We start from the raw sequence: 14,356 nt of genomic DNA, 5'->3' as shown, positions 1-14,356 counted from the left end.
GGAGTTGTGGGCGTGGGTATATACATATTGCTTGCCGTCACTAATTGTTTCTTGATTTGGCGGTATTGTTGGATGAAGCGGCCCGGACCGACATTACATGACCGCGTTCATGAGACTGGTTCTACGACGTGCTTTGCACACAGGTGGCTGGCGGGTGTTTGTTTATCCAACTTTAGTTGAATTGGATTCAATGAACAGGGTTCTTTCTGAAGATCAAAAATCAATCACTATACCACATTATGGTTTTGATGCGTATGTAAGAACGGTTCTTGCTAAAGCCCGTAGCAGCCACGTAAAACTTGTAACAACAAAGTAGAGGACGTCTAACTTGTTTGTGCAGGGCATATTGTGATGTGATATGGTCAAGACGTGATTATATAAATTGTTGTATTAGATGATCATGTTTTGTAACACAGTTATCGACAACTGGCAGGAGCCATATTGTTGTCGCTTTATTGTATGAATGGCAATCACAATGTAATTGCTTTACTTTATCACTAAGCGGCAGCGATAGTCGTGGAAGCAATAGTTGGCGAGAAGCAACGATGCTACGATGGAGATCAAGGTGTCAAGCCGGTGACAATGGTGATCATGACAGTGCTTTGGAGATGGAGATCAAAGGCACAAGATGATGATGGCCATATCATATCACTTATATTGATTGCATGTGATGTTTATCCTTTATGCATCTTATTTTGCTTAGTACGGCGGTAGCATTATAAGACGATCTCTCACTAAATTTCAAGGTATAAGTGTTCTCAACGAGTATGCACCATTGCTACAGTTCGTCGTGCCAAGACACCACATGATGATCGGGTGTGATAAGCTCTACGTTCACATACAATAGGTGCAAGCCAGTTTTGCACAAGCAGAATACTCGGGTTAAACTTGACGAGTCTAGCATATGCAGATATGGCCTCGGAATACTGAGACCGAAAGGTCGAGCGTGAATCATATAGTAGATATGATCAACATAGTGATGTTCACCATGGAAAACTACTCCATCTCATGTGATGATCGGATATGGTTTAGTTGATGTGGATCACGTGATCATTTAGATGACTATAGGGATGTCAATCTAAGTGGGAGTTCTTAAGTAATATGATTAATTGAACTTTAATTTATCATGAACTTAGTACCTGATAGTATTTTGCATGTCTATGTTGTTGTAGATAAATGGCCCGTGCTGTTGTTATGTTGAATTTTAATGCGTTCCTAGAGAAAGCTAAGTTGAAATACGATGGTAGCAACTACACGGACTTGGTCCATAACTTGCTGATTATCCTTATTGCTGCACAGAAGAATTACGTCCTGGAAGCACCGCTAGGTGCAAAGCCTACTGCAGGAGCAACACCAGATGTTATGAACGTCTGGCAAAGCAAAGCTGATGACTACTCGATAGTTCAGAGTGCCATGCTTTACGGCTTACAATCCGGACTTCAACGACATTTTGAACGTCATGGAGCATATGAGATGTTCCAGGAGTTGAAGTTAATATTTCAAGCAAATGCCCGGATGGAGAGATATGAAGTCTCCAATAAGTTCTAGAGCTGCAAGATGGAGGAGAATAGTTCTGTCAGTGAACATATACTCAGAATGTCTGGGTACCACAACCACTTGACTCAACTAGGAGTTAATCTTCCTGATGATAGTGTCATTGACAGAGTTCTTCAATCACTACCACCAAGCTACAAAAGCTTCGTGATGAACTATAATATGCAAGGGATGGATAAGACAATTCCCGAGCTCTTCACGATGCTAAAAGCTGTGGAGGTAGATATCAAGAAGGAGCATCAAGTGTTGATGGTCAACAGGACCACTAGTTTCAAGAAGAAGGGAAAAGGGAAGAAGGGGAACTTCAAAAAGAATGGCAAGCAAGTTACTGCTCAAGTAAAGAAGCCCAAGTCTGGACCTAAGCCTGAGACTGAGTGCTTCTACTACAAAGGGACTAGTCACTGGAAGCGGAACTGCCCCAAGTATTTGGCGGATAAGAAGGATGGCAAAGTGAAAGGTATATTTGATATACATGTTATTGATTTGTACCTTACTAATGCTCGCAGTAGCACCTGAGTATTCGATACTGGTTCTATTGCTAACATTTGCAACTCGAAACAGCGGCTACGGATTAAGCGAAGATTGGCTAAGGACGAGGTGACGATGCGCGTGGGAAATGGTTCCAAAGTCGACGTGATCGCCGTTGGTGCGCTACCTCTACATCTACCTTCGGGATTAGTTTTAGACCTGAATAATTGTTATTTGGAGCCAGCATTAAGCATGAACATTATATCTGGATCTTGTTTGATGAGAGACAGTTATTCATTTAAATCAGAGAATAATGGTTGTTCTATTTATATGAGTAATATCTTTTATGGTCATGCACCCTTGATGAGTGGTCTATTTTTTTTACTAAATCTTGATAGTAGTGATACACATATTCATAGTATTGAAGCCAAAAGATATAAGTTTAATAATGATAGTGCAACTTATTTGTAGCACTGCCGTTTAGGTCATATTGGTGTAAAGCGCATGAAGAAACTCCGTGCCGATGGGATTTTGGAATCACTTGATTATGAATCACTTGATGCTTGCGAACCATGCCTCATGGGCAAGATGAACAAGACTCCGTTCTTCGGAACAATGGAACGAGCAACAGACTTATTGGAAATAATACATACTGATATGTGTGGTCCAATGAGTGTTGATGCTCGTGGCGGGTATTGTTATTTTCTGACCTTCACAGATGATTTGAGAAGATATGGGTATGTCTACTTCATGAAACATTAGTCTGAAACATTTGAAAAGTTCAAAGAATTTCAGAGTGAAGTGGAAAATCATCATAACAAGAAAATTAAGTTTCTACGATCTGATCGTGGAGGTGAATATTTGAGTTATGAGTTTGGTCTTCATTTGAAACAATGCAGAATAGTTTCGCAACTCATGCCATCTAGAACACCACAGCGTAATGGTGTGTCCGAACGTCGTACACACTTTATTAGATATGGTGCGATCTATGATGTCTCTTACTGATTTACCGCTATCGTTTTGGGGTTATGCTTTAGAGACGGCTGCATTCACATTAAATAGGGCACCATCGAAATCCGCTGAGACGACACCATATGAAATGTGGTTTGGCAAGAAACACAAGTTGTCGTTTCTTAAAGTTTGGGGCTACGATGCTTATGTGAAAAAGCTTCAACCTGATAAGCTCGAGCCCAAATCGGAGAAATGTGTCTTCATGGGATACCCAAAGGAGACTATTGGGTACACCTTCTATCGCAGATCCGAAGGCAAAATATTCATTGCTAAGAATGGATTCTTTCTAGAGAAGGAGTTTCTCTCGAAAGAAGTGAGTGGGAGGAAAGTGGAACTTGATAAGGTAACTATACCTACTCCCTTATTGGAAAGTAGTTCATCACAGAAATCGGTTCTAGTGATTCCTACACCAATTAGCGAGGAAGCTAATGATGATGATCATGAAACTTCTGATCAAGTTACTGCCGAACCTCGTAGGCCAACCAGAGTAAAATCCGCACCAGAGTGGTACGGTAATCCTGTTCTGGAAGTCATGTTACTTGACCATGACGAACCTACAAACTATGAGGAAGCGATGATGAGCCTAGATTCCACAAAATGGCTTGAGGCCATGAAATCTGAGATGGGATCCATGTATGAGAACAAAGAGTGGACTTTGGCTGACTTGCCCGATGATCGGCAAGCCATAGAGAATAAATGGATCTTGAAGAAGAAGACTGACATTGGCGGTAATGTTACTATCTACAAAGCTCGACTTGTTGCGAAAGGTTTTCAACAAGTTCAAGGAGTTGACTACAATGAGACCTTCTCACCCGTAGCGATGCCTAAGTCCGTCCGAATCATGTTAGCACTTGCCGCATTTTATGATTATGAAATTTGGCAAATGGATGTCAAAACTACATTCCTTAAGGGATATCTTAAAGAAGAGTTGTATATGATGCAACCAGAAGGTTTTGTCGATCCAAAAGGTGCTAACAAAGTGTGTAAGCTCCGGCGATCCATTTATGGACTGGTGCAAGCATCTCAGAGTTGGAATATACACTTTGATAGTGTGATCAAAGCATATGGTTTTATACAGACTTTTGGAGAAGCATGTATTTACAAGAAAGTGAATGGGAGCTCTGTAGCATTTATGATATTATATGTGGATGACATATTGTTTATTGGAAATGATACTAAATTTCTGAATGGCATAAAAGGATACTTGAATAATAATTTTTCAATGAAAGACCTCGGTGAAGCTGCTTATATATTGGGCATCAAGATCTATAGAGATAGATCAAGATGCTTAATTGGACTTTCACAAAGCACATACCTTGATAAAGTTTTGAAGAAGTTCAAAATGGATCAAGCAAAGAAAGGGTTCTTGCCTGTGTTACAAGGTGTGAAGTTGAGTCAGACTCAATGCCCGACCACCATAGAAGATAAAGAGAAAATGGAAGTCATTCCCTATGCTTCGGCCATAGGTTCTATCATGTATGCAATGCTGTGTACCAGACCTAATGTGTGCCTTGCTATTAGTTTAGCAGGGAGGTACCAAAGTAATCCAGGAGTGGATCACTGGACAACAGTCAAGAACATCCTGAAATACCTGAAAAGGACTAAGGATATATTTCTCGTTTATGGAGGTGACAAAGAGCTTGTCGTAAACGGTTACATTGATCTAGGCTTTGACACTAATCCAGATGACTCTAAGTCACAAACCGGATACGTTTTTTTATTGAATGGTGGAGCTGTCAGTTGGTGCAGTTCTAAACAGAGCGTCGTGGCGGGATCTACGTGTGAAGCAGAATACATAGCTGCTTTGGAAGCAGCAAATGAAGGAGTCTGGATGAAGGTGTTCATATCCAATCTAGGTGTAATACCTAGTGCATCGGGTCCAATAAAAATCTTTTGTGACAATATTGGTGCAATTGCCTTGGCAAAGGAATCCAGATTTCACAAGAGAACCAAGCACATCAAGAGACACATCAATTCCATCCACGATCAAGACAAGGAAGGAGAGATAGAGATTTGCAAGATACATACGGATCTGAATGTTGCAGACCCATTGACTAAGCCTCTCTCACGAGCAAAACATGATCAGCACCAAGACTCCACAGGTGTTAGAATCGTTTAGTTTATTGCTATTGTTTTCCCCGTCACCTATACATGTTCCTATGACTATGAGATTATGCAACTCCCGAATATCGGAGGAACACTTAGTGTGCTATCAAACGTCACAACGTAACTGGGTGATTATAAAGATGCTCTACAGGTGTCTCCGATGGTGTTTGTTGAGTTGGCATAGATCAAGATTAGGATTTGTCACTTCGATTGTCGGAGAGGTATCTCTGGGCCCTCTCGGTAATGCACATCACTATGAGCCTTGCAAGCAATGTGACTAATGTCGGCGTTCTGGGAACGGGGTCCCCAAACTTGCCTGCCTGCGACCCACAGCGTGGCTCTGTGAGCGGGCCCGTACGTCCCATCTTCACCAGCAAGGACTCAAGACCTCGCAAGGCGGACGACACAAGACGTCCTCGGGAGCGGCCTCGCCGGGCTGGCTCGCGAGGGCGGAGTGATCGAGGCCAGGCAAACCTCGCGAGGTTCCAATGATGTGAGCCATGACGATCGAGACCAGGCGAGCGCCAGGCGGGCGCCAACGTACACAGTGTCCTTGTTTCCTCTTTGGTGCTAAGGAGGCAAGCGCAGACACAGAGTACCGAGGCCTCAAGCAAAGGTTTCCATATCGGTGCAACGAGACCAAGACCAGCAGGACGGCAAGACGGAGGTCACCATGGAGCCCAAGACGGTGTCTGATACGTCTCCGTCGTATCTACTTTTCCAAACACTTTTGCCCTTGTTTTGGACTCTAACTTGTATGATTTGAATGGGACTAACCCGGACTGACGATGTTTTCAGCAGAATTGCCATGCTGTTGTTTTATGTGCAGAAAACAAAAGTTCTCGGAATGACCTGAAACTCCACGAAATATCTTACAATAAATAATAAAAAATCCTTGCCAAAGATGAAGACCAGGGGGACCACACCCTTGCACGAGGGTGGGGGCACGCCCCCTACCTCGTGGCCCCCCTGGAGACCTCCCGACTCCAACTCCAACTCTATATAACTGCTTTCGGGGAGAAAAAAATAGGAGAGAAGAAATCATCGCGTTTTACGATACGGAGCCGCCGCCAAGCTATAAAACCTCTCGGGAAGGCTGATCTGGAGTCCGTTCGGGGCTCCGGAGAGGGGGATTCGTCGCCGTCGTCATCATCAACCATCCTCCATCACTAATTTCATGATGCTCACTGCCGTGCGTGAGTAATTCCATCGTAGGCTTGCTGGATGGTGATGGGTTGGAGGAGATTTATCATGTAATCGAGTTAGTTTTGTTAGGGTTTGATCCCTAGTATCCACTATGTTCTGAGATTGATGTTGCTATGACTTTGCTATGCTTAATGCTTGTCACTAGGGCCCGAGTGCCATGATTTCGGATCTGAACCTATTATGTTTTCATCAATATACGAGAGTTCTTGATCCTATCTTGCAAGTCTATAGTCACCTATTATGTGTTATGATCCGTTAACCCCGAAGTGACAATAATCGGGATACTTACCGGTGATGACCGTAGTTTGAGGAGTTCATGTATTCACTATGTGCTAATGCTTTGTTCTGGTTCTCTATTAAAAGGAGGCCTTAATATCCCTTAGTTTCCATTAGGACCTCGCTGCCATGGGAGGGTAGGACAAAAGATGTCATGCAAGTTCTTTTCCATAAGCACGTATGACTATATTCGGAATACATGCCTACATTACATTGACGAATTGGAGCTAGTTCTGTGTCACCCTATGTTATGACTGTTACATGATGAACCGCATCTGGCATAATTATCCATCACTGATCCGATGCCTACGAGCTTTCCATATACTGGTTTACGCTTATTTACTTTCCCGTTGCTATTGTTACAATCACTACAAAATACCAAAAACATTACTTTGCTTTCGTTACTCTTTTGTTAGCGTTACCATCACTATCATATTACTTTGCTACTAAACACTTTGCTGCAGATACTAAGTTTCTAGGTGTGGTTGAATTGACAACTCAGCTGCTAATACTTGAGAATTTTCTTTGGCTTCCCTTGTGTCGAATCAATAAATTTGGGTTGAATACTCTACCCTCGAAAGCTGTTGCAATCCCTTATAGTTATCAAGACTAATTTCTGGCGCCGTTGCAGGGGAGCATAGCTCTATTCTTTGAGTCACTTGGGATTTATATCATCCGGACACTATGAAGAATTCGAAAGATGCTAAGACAACAATTTATCCCTCAACTACGAGGGGAGGTAAGGAACTGCCATCTAGCTCTGCACTTGATTCACCTTCTGTTATGAGTAATCTTGCGACACCTAAACCTGCTTCTGCTATTCGTTCTGATATGTCGCATGTTATTGATGATGCTACTTCTGCTATACATGATACTTATGATGAAACTACTTCTATGCTTGATACTACTGTGCGACTTAGTGATTTTCTTGAGGAACGACTTGCTAGGGCTAGAGAGATTGAAAATATTGAGTCTGATTATGATGATGAAGAATCACTTGTTATTCCTGAGGGTTATTTATTCGATCAAGAAGCTTCTTTAGCTATTTTAGCTTGCAAAGATAGATATGAACTCAAAAGGTTATTAGCTAAATGGAATAAGCAATCTCTAAATGCTAGGATGAAACCTGACCCTGCTTTTGCTACTTCACCTATCTTTGTTACTGATAAGGATTATGAATTCTCTGTTGATCCTGATATAATTACTTTGGTTGAATCTGATCCTTTTCATGGCTATGAATCTGAAACTGTTGTGGCACATCCTACTAAATAAAATGATATAGCCACCCTGTTCACTAATGATGAGAGATCTCGCTACTTTTATATCCTTAAAATAGTTCCATTCTCATTAAAGGGTGATGCTAAGATATGGTTTAATTCTCTTGATCCTGGTTGTGTGCGTAGTCCCCAGGATATGATTTACTACTTCTCTGCTAAATATTTCCCTGCTCATAAGAAACAAGCTGCTTTAAAGGAAATATACAACTTTGTGCAAATTAAAGAAGAGAGTCTCCCACAAGCTTGGGGGAGGCTTCTCAAGTTACTTAATGCTTTGCCTGATCATCCTCTTAAGAAAAATGAAATACTTTATATCTTTTATAATGGACTAACCGATACTTCCAGAGATTACCTGGATAATTGTGTTGGTTCTCTTTTCAGGGAAAGAACACCGGATGAAGCTGAAATCTTATTGAATAATATGTTGACAAATGAAAATAATTGGGCACCTCCTAAGCTAGCTCTTGCTCTAATTAATGATCCTATTCCTAAACCAACTCTGAAGAAGAGAGGTGTTCTATTTCTCAGTCCCGAAGATATGCAAGAGGCAAAGAAATCTATGAAAGAAAAAGGTATTAAAGTTGAAGATGTTAAGAATCTACCTCCTATTGAAGAAATACATGGTCTTAATTTACCGCCTGCCAAAAAAACATATGATCTTGATCCTTTACTTATTGAAGAACCTCCAGACCTCGATAACCCGACACAGGTAGTAAAGGTAAATTCTATCTATAGATATGATAAAGCTGAAATCCCTCCTACTAAAATTGCTAGTCAGTGCTTGGATGAGTTTGATAATTTTATGTTTAAGCAAGAAGACTTCAATGCTTATTTTGGTAGAAAATTAAAACAAGATGCTGATATGATTAATTATTTGGGTGATTATATGGCTAATATTAGAGGTGAACTTAAACTTGTTAGCAAACATGCTTCTATGGTTACCACTCAAGTAGAACAAGTACTTAAACTCAAAAGGAATTGCTCAATGAGATGAATAGTAAGAAAAATAATTATGCTGTTAAAGTGGCTACTAGAACTGGTAGAATGACTCAGGAACCTTTGTATCCTGAAGGCCACCCTAAGAGAATTGAGCAAGATTCTCAGAGAAATAATATTGATGCACCTAGTTCTTCTAAAAGGGAGAAAAAGAAAAATGATAGAACTGTGCAAACTTCTAGTGAACCTATTGCTGAACCACCTGATAATCCAAATGATATCTCTATGTCTGATGCTGAAACACAATCTGGCAATGAACATGAACCTAATGAAAATGTTAATGATGATGTTCATAATGATGGTCAACCTAGTAATGATAATGATGTAGAAATTGAACCTGTTGTTGATCTTGATAACCCACAATCAAAGAATCAATGTTATGATAAGAAAGACCTTGTTGCTAGGAAACATGGTAAAGAAAGAGAGCCATGGGTTCAGAAACCCATGCCTTTTCCTCCCAAACCATCCAAGAAAAAGGATGATGAGGATTTTGAGCGCTTTGCTGAAATGATTAGACCTATCTTTTTGCGCATGCGATTGACTGATATGCTCAAAACCAATCCTTATGCTAAGTACATGAAATATATTATTACAAATAAAAGAAAGATACCATAAGCTAAAATTTCCACCATGCTTGCTAATTACACTTTTAAGGGTAGAATGCCAAAGAAACTTGGAGCTCTAGGAGTACCCACTATACCATGCTCCATTAAAAGAAACTATGTTAAAATTGCTTTATGTGATCTTGGAGATGGTGTTAGTGTTATGCCTCTCTCTTTATATCGTAGACTTGATTTGAATAAGTTGACACCTACTGAAATATCTTTGCAAATGGCTGATAAATCAACTGCTATACCTGTCGGTATTTGTGAGGATGTGCCTGTTGTGGTTGCAAACATTACTATTTTAACGGACTTTGTTATTCTTGATATTCCCGAGGACGATAGTATGTCTATTATTCTTGGAAGACCTTTTCTTAATACTGCAGGGGGTTATTATTGATTGCAACAAAGGCAATGTCACTTTTCATGTTAATGGTAATGAGCATACGGTACACTTTCCGAGGAAACAACCTCAAGTTCATAGTATCAATTCTATCGGAAAAATTCCATCGATTATATTTGGAGGTTTTGAATTCCTCTTCCTACTGTCAGGAAGAAATATGATATACTTATTATTGGGGATGTGCATATCTCCGTTGAGGTAACCTAGTGCTATTCGAAATTTCTCCGGTTTCATGTTAATCGAAATGAGTTTGTTAACAAGACTTGATCAACCTTGTTAGTGGATTCTTTTTGACGAGCATGAGATGGGTGAAACTAGAAGAACAACCTTCTGTACCCTCTCTATACTTTCTGTTATTTAGTTGAAATAAAGTGAAAATAAATAATTTTCTATCTATTATCTGATTATCCGTGCAATATAAAAATACCTCGAAAATAAAAGTTCTCCAAATGCCCTGAAAATTAAATATGATTTTTTTCTAGAATATTTGAGGATTTATGGAACAAAGAACACAGCAGGGGGGCCAACCACCTTGCCACGAGGGTGGAGGGCGCGCCCACCCCCCTAGGGCGCGCCCCCTGCCTCGTGGGCCCACGGTGGCCCTCCTCCACTTATTCCTGCACCCATCCTCTTCTTCTTCCTCCCACAAACACGAAAAACCAACTCAACCACGAGTTCCAGCCATCTTTGCTGCCATTTTCGATCTCCTTGCTCAAAGCACCTCTCACAAAACTGCTTGGGGAGATTGTTCCTTGGTATGTGACTCCTCCATTGGTCCAATTAGTTTTTGTTCTAGTGCTTTATTCATTGCAAATTTTTGCTGCTTAGGTGACCCTGTTCTTGAGCTTGCATGTCAAATTTATATGGTCAAAAGTAGTTTTGATGCATGATATAGGCCCTAGGCACTTGTAGGAGTGGTTGCCATCAATATTATTGAGTTTGGTTTACTTTTATTTTGAAGTTACTAAAAAAAATTCAGAATTTTTCAGAGGAAGAAATATGCTTAGGAAAATGTTCCAAGGTGGTTCTTCAAAGAAGCAAGGACCCAGGCTTGCAATGCATGATGCTGATGAAGAGCCACCAAGAGACGCTCCAGTGCATCCTTGTGAGTGACCTTCTGAAAATTTTATGGATCGAGCGGGAATTAAAGAAGAATTTAACGCATATTTGCGTAATGCCGGTCTTGAGGACTTTGAGGCAGACAAATGCCCCCAGTATCATGATCTCACAAGCTCTTTTGTGAGGAGGTTTGAGTATTCATCTTCGCGTAATTCTCCTTCAGTCATGTTTGATCTTTATGACAAATCTTATACCATGGACTTAGAGGATTTCACTTTTGCTTGCAAACTTCCACAATGGGGTAGTGTTAGGGATCCCCCCTAAATCTGAATTTAGAAACTTTCTTGCTAGTATAACTGTAGGGGAATCTAGAGATATAATGCAAGCTACCATAGGGAGCATTCACTTTCCTGCTATACATTATTTTGCTCTCTTCATAGGTAGGTGCATAAATGCTAAGGATGAAGCATGTCACATGTGTGTCTCTGACCTTAGCATTCTCAGGAATGCTGTGTCAGGAGACCAATCTTATCATATGGGAGCCATTGTAGCTCGTAGGTTGCATCATAATAGATATAATGGAGATTTCTTTGGAGGAATTTATGCAACCCGCTTAGCTAAATTTCTTGAGATAGACGTTCGTGAAGGAGACATGGAGTTGCCTCCTGCTTATTTAGATTTTGATTCTATGGTTTCTCACCATTTTGTCGAGAGGAACAAATCGCCTCTCTGGTACCGACTAATCTTTGACAGACGCTGTGCTGTCCGTATTACTCTCCCTGCTCCTGCTTTCTTTGATCATCAGGCAAGAGGAGGATATACTATTACCAGAGAGGAGGCAGATGAATACGAGAGGAGGGCGGAGGCCGCTCGTCGCCATACTGCAGCTCAGGAGGTGATAGCCGCTGCATCACAATACGACCCCAACTATTATTATGGATATCAGCCAGGCCAGCTGTGGCCATAGACCAACTTAGGCCAAAAGCCTAAGCTTGGGGGAGTACGTATTTCTCACCGACATTACATTTACGTTCACACACACTCATTGCTAGATGTCGGTGTTCATACTTTTTCATTGTATCATCCATGCTAGTTTATTTCCTTTTATTCTTTCTTCTTGTGTGTTTAATAAACCTTTAGAAAAAACAAAAAAAATTAGTTGTAGCTTTTAATTAATTTACTTTCCATGCTTGTAGTAGTAATTAAAAAGAAAACCCAAAAATATTTCCCGTTCTTCTTTTGCTTGTTGGGAGCTTTCCCGTGTAAATAGTTTTATTTCTTTTCTTTTCTTTGGGGGTCAGTAGGAGAAGACCATGATTAAATTGTTGAAGTGTCTCTTATATGCTTTATTGTTGATTTAACCAAGAGCCCATATTGCCTTGTCTTCTCCTGTTTATTGAATGCCTGCAGATTCCAGCTTAGTCCAATGCACGTGCACTATTATTATTATTCACATCGTTCGGTCGTGCAAGTGAAAGGCAATTATGACGATATATGATGGACTGACCGAGATGAGAAAAGCTGGTACGAACTCGACCTCTTTTGTTTTTGTAAATATGATGAGTTCATCGTTCTTGATTCAGCTTGTTATGAATAAACATGTTTGCAATGACAATTAGAGATCATAGTTGCTTGTGCCATGCTTGATTAGCTATGAGTTATAATAGTTTACCTTGCGTGCCAACATGCTATTGAGATGGTTATGATGTGGTATGATGGGGTGGTATCCTCCTTTGAATGATTTAAGTGACTTGACTTGGCACATGTTCACGCATGTAGTTGAAACAAATCAACATAGCCTTCACGATATTCATGCTCATGGTGGATTATATCCTACTCATGCTTGCATCCAATGTTTATTAATTTTAATGCATGTACATGGCTGTTGTCGCTCTCTAATTGGTCGCTTCCCAGTCTTTTGCTAGCCTTCACCTGTACTGAGCGGGAATACTTCTTGTGCATCCAATCCCTTAAACCCCAAAGTTATTCCAGATGAGTCCACTATACCTTCCTATATGCGGTATCTACCTGCCGTTCCAAGTAAATTTGTATGTGCCAAACTCTAAACCTTCAAATAATCATCCTGTTTTGTATGCTCGAATAGCTCATGTATCAACTAGGGCTGCCTGTATCTTCCATGCTAGGCAGGTTATTCTCAAGAGGAGTGGACTCCGCTCCTCACTCACGAGAAAATGGCTGGTCACCGGGATGCCCAGTCCCATGCTTTATGCAAACTAAATAAAAAATAATTGCAAAACAAAACTCCCCCTGGGACCTGATGTATGTCGGAGGCACTCGTTGTTTTGAGCAAGCCATGGATTGATGTTTGTTGGTGGAGTGGGAGTATAAACTTTACCATTCTGTTTGGGAACTGCCTATAATGTGTGTAGCATGGAAGATATCGCCATCTCTTGGTTGTTATGTTGACAATGAAAGTATACCGCCCAAAATATTATTCACCTCTATTTCAAAACCGAGCTCTGGCACCTCTACAAATCCCTGCTTCCCTCTATGAAGGGCCTATCTATTTACTTTTATGCCGAGTCATCATCCTCTTATTGAAAAGCACCAGTTGGAGAGCACCGCTGTCATTTGCATTCATTACTTTAATTTATATTGCGTGTGACTATGATTGGATCTCTTTTACCATGAATTACAATGTCTAGTCAGTCCTTGATCTTTAAAGGTGCTCTACATTTATGTTTTGCGGTCTCAGAAAGGGCTAGCGAGATACCATCTTGTTATATCATATTATGATTGTTTTGAGAAAGTGTTGTCATCCGAGATTTATTATTATGGCTTACTAGTTGATTATGCTATTGATATGGGTAATCATGAGACCTGAGAATTATTGCAAATATGGTTAGTTATAATCTTTGCTGAAAACTTGAATGCTAACTTGACATATTTACAACAACAAGAGCAAACAGATTTTGTAAAAGTTTTTCTTTATTTCTTTCAATTTGTCAACTGGATTGCTTGAGGACAAGAAAGGGTTTAAGCTTGGGGGAGTTGATACGTCTCCGTCGTATCTACTTTTCCAAACACTTTTGCCCTTGTTTTGGACTCTAACTTGTATGATTTGAATGGAACTAACCCGGACTGACGCTGTTTTCAGCAGAATTGCCATGATGTTGTTTTATGTGCAGAAAACAGAAGTTCTCGGAATGACCTGAAACTCCACGGAATATCTTACAATAAATAATAAATAATCCTCGCCAAAGATGAAGACCAGGGGGGCACACCCTTGCCACGAGGGTGGGGGGGCGCCCCCTAGGGCGCGCCCCTACCTCGTGGGCCCCCTGGAGACCTCCCAACTCCAACTCCAACTCTATATAACTGCTTTCGGGGAGAAAAAAAATAGGAGAGAAGAAATCATCGCGTTTTACGATACGGAG

This window comes from Triticum dicoccoides, chromosome 3A, assembly GCF_002162155.2.
Source record: "Triticum dicoccoides isolate Atlit2015 ecotype Zavitan chromosome 3A, WEW_v2.0, whole genome shotgun sequence".
Taxonomy (NCBI): Eukaryota; Viridiplantae; Streptophyta; class Magnoliopsida; order Poales; family Poaceae; genus Triticum; species Triticum dicoccoides.
The sequence above is the reverse complement of the archived record's forward strand: the minus strand, read 5'-3'. Positions refer to the sequence as shown.